Source organism: Macrobrachium nipponense, chromosome 12 (assembly GCF_015104395.2).
Source record: "Macrobrachium nipponense isolate FS-2020 chromosome 12, ASM1510439v2, whole genome shotgun sequence".
NCBI classification, from domain to species: Eukaryota; Metazoa; Arthropoda; class Malacostraca; order Decapoda; family Palaemonidae; genus Macrobrachium; species Macrobrachium nipponense.
In genome coordinates this window covers 29,231,683-29,239,835 of record NC_087205.1, presented here as the reverse complement: position 1 = coordinate 29,239,835, position 8,153 = coordinate 29,231,683, and positions in this window count along the sequence as shown.

Sequence of the window (8,153 nt, the reverse complement as noted above, 5' to 3'; positions counted from 1 at the left end):
TTTCATCTATAGCCAACAGGCATCCCAGCTTGCTTATTGCTGATAACGAGGTGAAATTCGACCTTGGAATATATGAATCATTGGGTCATTATACTAATAGTATAATACCATAGCTAAATGACTCTTTTTTTTTTTTTCGTAGAAACATGTCTCTTTGACTCAAAAGGACGGTAAAAGGCTGTCGGCCTCTCATAAATGATAATTTTTTATCCTTACTACTTTTGCTCACAAATCGAATTGACGTAGCCATCTTTCATTTTTTTGTCAGGAGGAGGAAATAAGAACGAAGAATTACCTTGAAAATCTTGCAAAAAATGTAAATAATCAAGAGGTGTTTGATTATTACCCTCGTTCAATTGTTTACTTTAATTTTATATTATTCATATATTTACTTTTAATCTTGGAAGTTGGGCTTTTTGGTGATGAAGTTTATATTGTTTCAAGTTTTGCCATTGTATTTGAAAACACTTAGAGAAACGCAACATGTAGAAAATTACCCAACATCTCTTGGTGTCTACCAGGCAAACCGAATAATCTCTCTATTTCTTATAGTGTTTCACTTACCTGTAAATCTAGTTATCCATGCAAAGTCACCTGCAGGGATGAAAGCGTAGACTGATATTGACATGTTTACCAGTCACCTCCCCCATGAGATCGAATTATTTGATGGTCTATTATTATTCTCTTCGTGTAGGAAGCCACTGAGTGAATTTACCCTTCGAGGTGAGTAATCGAGAATTGGGTTTCGGAATTCCAATATTTTCCCTCAGACTAATTCCAGGAATTGTCAAAAAGTATGTCTGTGAATGTGTTGATATCTTGTTTTGTTTCGCTGTGAGGCAAACGAATTGTTAGCTCAGAGTTCAGAACTTTTCTTATTCTTTATTTTTTTAGGCTGCAAGTTATATTTCATGATACAACAAAATATACGATGAATTAAAAAATTTCCTTGACAATAAAAGGTGGCTTATTGACAGTTCAACATTACCTGATCTTATCCTTTGTTTCAGTGGAGAACTTTACGATAATCAGAAACTAACTGAAAGGAGACTATTAAGAAGGTAAACCATTAATGCTCATTATCTCTCTTTGAATCTTCTCTCTTTTTACTATTCATTTACATCTGCTGGACATTAAAGTGCTTTTCAAATCAACAAAATGTCTCTCAAATGTTCTCGCCTAGGTTGTGCAAGTTTGTCCACGCCCCAATATCTTCCTTTGCCCAAGGCTCTTTAAAATAGATCTTCTCTTCTTCTTTCTTCTGCTTCTTCTTCTCTTCTTCTGTTATTCTTATCTGCCACTCCCTTTTCACAGGGAATGGAAAAAGCTGACAGCACTCTACTATAACAATTCTATGGGATGTAATAACAGTGTCTACAGTCCTGTTCCCCAGCAGGTCTTTTGTAAGGATAGGATTAAGTGGAGAAAAACTCTTCTCTGAAGGTTTATTCAGAATCCCTGCGGCAAACGAGTTTGCTATTCCTTGCCTTTTTTTTTTCTTTCTTAGGTTTATTTTCAGCGTGTCTTACGAATGTTTCAATGGGATTTTTTTTTTCTAATTTTTCAACTATTCTCTGTATATTTTTGCCTTGCTAGAGGGTACATTTTAAACGAAATAGTTATTTTTATTTATTCATTTATCTTTTATTTAGGGAGAATTAGCCTGATTTGGTCGGGCTGCCTAATAATACCTTTAGGAATTCGAGGTTTACGTGGCTTAACGCATAGAAAAAACGATAGACATTTAGCCTCTTGAAAGAGGAAGTTTATAGAATTGAGAAAAACAGCTTTTAATTAAATTCCAAGCTTGTCAGTACCGGTAAAGAGAAAGCCACAAATAAAAATGGAAGACCCTATGGAGCTTATTACACCGGGGAAGATTCTCTTTCTGAAATGCAACAGTAATTTATTGAAATGATATCTTTTGATTATGACTGCAGGCTGTGACGTATAAGTCTTGCATACTGGTTTATCAATTGGTAAGATAGTGTGAATAGTTATGACACTCACAGTCACACACACACAGTTTTTGATAGAATGAGCCCATTTACTTTAGTATATCTTGTTTAAATATTGATATGTTCACATTGTTGATAGACTTTTTAAGGTCGCTGTTGCCTTTATAGTATTCGTCGTTTTTTTTTGTTGATCTTTAGTTATGAGAGTTATATAGTCAGGGTGTAGTATGGTAAGTTTTGAACTCTAGATGGATTGGCAGTGTTAATAACCAAGTTTGTGAAAGTATATAAAATTAGATGGTGTTATGAATAGTTTATTATTCAGCCAGTTCGCAGATGTCTCTGGATATTGCGTTCCTCACGCGATCTTGGCATTTCTTATTAAACTTCTTGTTTTGCCCGTTAGAAACTGAGAAATCCTGTTTCGTTTTGATCACGAGTGATTCACATTTCTCGATCATGCCTGGGCAGTGGTATGATCGGTACATTAAGATAGTGTCTCTTGTATGATGGAAAATTCCGTGGTCAAGCTATAGAATATTTCAATCTGGTTAGAAATCAATTCGTAGGTGACATGGAAACGAATTTCGTATGTTGGTTACACTATACTTCGTGCAAAGAAACGTATTATATATTGGTCATTCTGGTGTGTTGAGCCAAAGCAGAGAGGTCGTCGTGTTAGACACGCGGGGAACCGAGTTTTCCTCTTGCTGAGAGTAAGTACAGACTTTGGAAACTATTACTCTTCAGAACATTTCATCGTACACGAAATTGATTTACGTCTTTCTATTATGCTTTGTCATTTTTATTTTCATGTGGTTTCCATTTCCGTTTTGTAATTTCCCAGTAACATTTCTGTTTGTCTATGTTTGGGGTATTTCTTTCCCACCGATATGTTGTTTTGTGGACTTGGTTGAGGGATTAAAAAATGCTCCGATGTAATGAGCATTTGAAATGGTGGTTCCGGAGTAGTCTTGTAACTGAAGCTGTAGACTGTAGACTATTGATGATTAATATACAGCAATTAAGTGATATGGGTGGAGAGATTTTTGACTTAAGTTTTCTTGTTTTTGTTCGATTTTTCCTATTGATTTCCCATTTCCTTTGTTTATGTCTATTATTGAGGCTAGGGTTTATCGTCAGTTTTCCTTAAAATTACCATACCAGGTTCGATTTTCTGAATAATTCTATTTATTAACTAGTTTTGATGCCTTAGTTAAGAATAATGTATGAAAGAGAGAGAGAAGAGAGGAGAGAGAGAGAAGAGAGAGAGAGAGAGAGTGAGGAGAAGAGAGAGAGTTAAACTTACGGTTCCCGGTTGCAGTTTTTAGGTAGCCAATAAGGTCATAAATATACACACCCGCCACTAATATATATATATTTATATATATTATATATATATATAAATATATATATATATGTAATATATATATAAATATATATATATATATATATATATATATCTATATCATAATATATTATTAAATATTATATATATATTATATATATCTATATTTCTATATAATATATAATATAAAAATATAGCATAATATATATTATATATATGAATATATATTATATATATCTATATATATATATATCTTTTAGTTTCTCATAAATTAATCAAATCTTTCAAATATTCTAAGCCAAAGCAACTAGTATGGCAGATATAATCAGAAAACTAGAAGTTTCACTGCTTAGTATTTCATTCCACCACTGAATGATACTAGGGGATTGATCACCCGGAGAAAACCTCTCGATAGAAAAAATAATATATATTATTATTTCCAAGGCTGTAGGTAACCCTCTCTCTCTCTCCTCTCAAGTTTTCTCATATCTTTAAGAACAGTATCAAGTAGGGTGATCACCATTTTGCTCTTCTCTTCTCTTAATGCGTCTTCTTCTTCTTCTCTTCATTGTTCGGGCCCGAAAGAAAATGGGGATCTTCTGGCCAATGGAAGTTTCCATTTATTAGCAATTTTGTGAACAGGGGGATTTTCAAGATAGTATTACTTGCTTTTTTTTGTTTTTGTTTTTGTTTTCCTTCTCCCGTAATTGTTTCCCCCTTTTGGTCTCGGGTGATGGGTGTGGGGTTGTGTCGCGAATGCTCACTAGAGGTTGAGTTCGACTATTCCATTTTTCTTTTATGAAGGAATTCCTTCGTTGTTGTTGTTTGTTGTAGGGTTGGAAAGATTATGCTGTACATGTGGTGCGTTCTGTACAAGAAGATATTTTCTGCTATATATATATAATATATATATATATATGTATATATATATATATATAATATATATATATATTATATCTATATATATATAAATTATATTATATATATATATATATAATATATATATATAGGAGAGATATATTATCTATTATATATATATGTATATTATATTATATATATATATAGATATATATATATAGATAGATACTTCCAAGCGCTCATTGTTTCCAAGAATCTGTCCCAGTTTGTGTTGTGGTTAGATTAGATCGCTGTATTTCCCTCTATAGGACATGACTGTATAAAGATACGTTCTGAGTTTATCTTTAGTTAGGTTTATATGTTCGTACTTTAGCACTCCAGCTCTTGCAAAGTAGGACGTTTCATTATAAAACTTCACTAGAAGAGTATTTGGTTACGATTATGGATGTATAAGATTTTGTTTCTCACTATAAACTCAATAGTAAACTATACCATTTTTACTTAAAAAGTGGTTGCGCCCCCCCCCACCAACGCCCCCCATATGAAGTTTTCTACTATAGCCTACTCTCCAGTATATTATCTTGAGTTTCTATTAGCCATTTTTCATTTTACATTCTTGCATTTTCAGACTGAGTGACGGAGTTATATATAAGCCATGGCTAACGATCGGGAGTAAATCAGATGATTGACCGCATCCGATAGACCCTTCGAAGGCCAGGGAATGGCTGGCCTACCTCATTTCACTTCCTGATAGATAATACCATTAAAGAGATGAATCCTCTGTTCAAGAACTGTAACAAAAATCCAAATGACTGCATCACAAAAAAAGTGGAGAATCTTGAATGGCTTAAAGTCATTTCTCGGGAGTCCACAGACATCATAGCTGAGGCAGTGGTTCACAGAAAGTCTTTACGTAAATTGCGATTGAACTAAAAACGCAGAAGGGAAGAAGAGAAGTAATAGTTCTGTATATTGTGAGTCAAAAATCTGGTAATCAAGCATTTCCATTTATCAGCAAGCCCAACATCACTCAGCAACAAAGAAGACCATGCGTGGTTTTGTTATTCATTTCTTAAAGATAGGGATAAAGCTACTTCTCCATGTATCCAGATCAGATGAATTCTTCATTTACACAGTCGGAATCCACAATCATAAAATGACATCATTGGGGCTGCAAAGTTGTATGATATCAGCGATGAGTGCGCTATCGACAATTCTGATTCCTGAATGTTTGGGAATTTTTCTCTTGTTTCCATCCAGTGGTTATGTGGACCATCAAAGAAAAGGCACAGTCCATGGAATGGCGAATATTTCAGAGAAACTGTGCTTCCTGGTGGAGTATTTCCTTTCTCAAAACAAAATTTGTTTCTTTGAAGAAGTAGGTTTTTTGTATATAATGCACCATGTTTCAACTCTTCAGACACAGAGAGCTGCTCGAAACAGTGGTATCGTTTTTCTCACATGTGAATTTTCCCCAATACTCCCCTGACTTTATGTGTGTGAAAACATTGTGTAATCTTAAGGTCTGCTGAAGCACGCCGCGTGAACGATATGATAACCAAGCCTTGACGACCTGCAAAGAGAGCTGACAAAGTTGCTCAGGAAATGGGAGTTTGAGTCTTGGCTTTTTGCGATTTGCTGAACCATAGCCCTCACGATGCAGGCTGTGGTAGCATGCAGATGGAGGCTACACAAATATTAATACTCATAGAGAAACTAATAAATGCCTGTTCTTATTGCTTTTGTTTTTGTCCATGTAGAATAGGAAGGGTCTATTTTCGAAACACCCTGTGTGTAATATATATATATATATATATATATGATATATATGTATATATATTATATATATATATATATATATTTTATATATATATATCTTATATATATATATATTATATTTATATTAAAATAGCTGAGAATATATAATATATATATATAAGTATATATCTATATTATATATATATATATATCTATATATAATATATATTTCTGTGTTGCAAGCGTGAATACATGTTTGTTACACGGTGGGTACATGTCAAAGAGGAGAGAGAGAGAGAGAGAGAGAAAACCTTAAACTTATTAAGTTCGAATCCAATCTCTCTCTTTCTCATCTCTCTCTCCTAGATGGATATGAGTAAACACAATGTATACGAATATAGTATAGTCCTACAAGTCTGATCTTACATACAAAAACGAGAAGTACAAAAATAAAATAAAAGCACAGTATCATTTCTAACACTGCACTCTCCCCCAAATGGGATGATCTTTTGCACACAATTCATGGAAAAAATACTCGAAAGAAATTCCCCAGACAAAAGCGAGAGTGTTTTTTCCAGGACCATTATATCTATTCGGGACAGGAGAAACAATTGCAGCGAAGAAGAGGGGAGGGGGTTGGGTGGGACAAAAACAGAAATAATACCATGTAGCAAATCCTCCATTGTTCTGGGGGTACAACAGAAATAGCGACCACGACCTGTGATGTTAGGGAAGATGCTGAAGCAGATGGCGTAAGAGGTGGGGAGGAATACCCATTTTCTTTCAAGGACGACCTCTGGTGGTGGGGTGCTGAAGGAGAAGGTAGAAGAGGAATTCCCATTTTCATTCAAGCACGACCTCTGTCGGGCTGGTGGATAAAGGAGGTGGAAGATAAATTCCCATTTTCTTTCAAGGTCGGCCTCTGTTGAAGCTAGCAGGTCGTTGGGGATACTGCACAAGAAATAGAAGAAGAAGCACTTCTAATTTTCTTTAGGGGCGACAATGAGTGAACTTGATAACACCAACGTGATGACCATTCCGAGAGGAGTAGCTACAAGAATTTCGTGGAAGGGAGGGGAGTTGGAAGGCTGAAAGGAGCCTTGTGAGTAAGGTGATGGAAAAGAATGAAGGGATATGTTCAGGTAATGTCATGGAAAATTATTGGAAACAAAATTATACTTATGTCATTATTTCCGTCGATGATTTTATAGGCAAAAGTATTGTGTGTAATATATATTATATATATATATATTATATCTATATATATATATTATATATATATATGACATTTATATATATATATATATATATATATACATATATATGGTATGTGTAATATATATATATATATAATATAATATATATATATATATATATATATTATATATATATAAATATCATATATATGTATGTGTTATATATATATATATATTATTATATATATATCTATATATATATATATATATATATATATATATATATATAAATATATATTATAAATATATTATCTATATATATATGATCTAGATATATATCTTATCTATAATATATTATACATGTATATGTCTGTGTATATCTAGTATATTATATATATCTATAATATATCTATCTCTATATCGAATACTATACTATATATATATATACATAGATTATGTATTTTTAATATCTATATACATATTAGTATATATACTATATCTAGTCTATTCTATCATATCATATCTTATCTATATATATAATATATATATCATCTCTCCTATATGTCTCTACTCTTATATATATATATCTATATACTGTATTATGTATATATATATATACTACTATCCTATATATATATCTATATCGATGTATATATATATTATTATATATACATATATATCTATATATGTATGTATGTTTTGTATGTACTATGTATCCTATCTCTATAGTATATCTATATGTATGTATGTTTTGTATGTTATCTATATATCTTACCTTATATATGTATGTGTATATATATATAACTATTTATTATATATATATATCTATATATATATTATATAGATATATACTCTCTTATATATAAACTTATCTATCTATCTATAATATATATATAATATATATATAATCGTATCTATATCTCTCTATGTCTAATCTATCTCTATATATATATACAATATATATAGATATATATATATGTTGTATATATATATATATCTCTTTATAGCTATATATATTATATACTCTATATATAT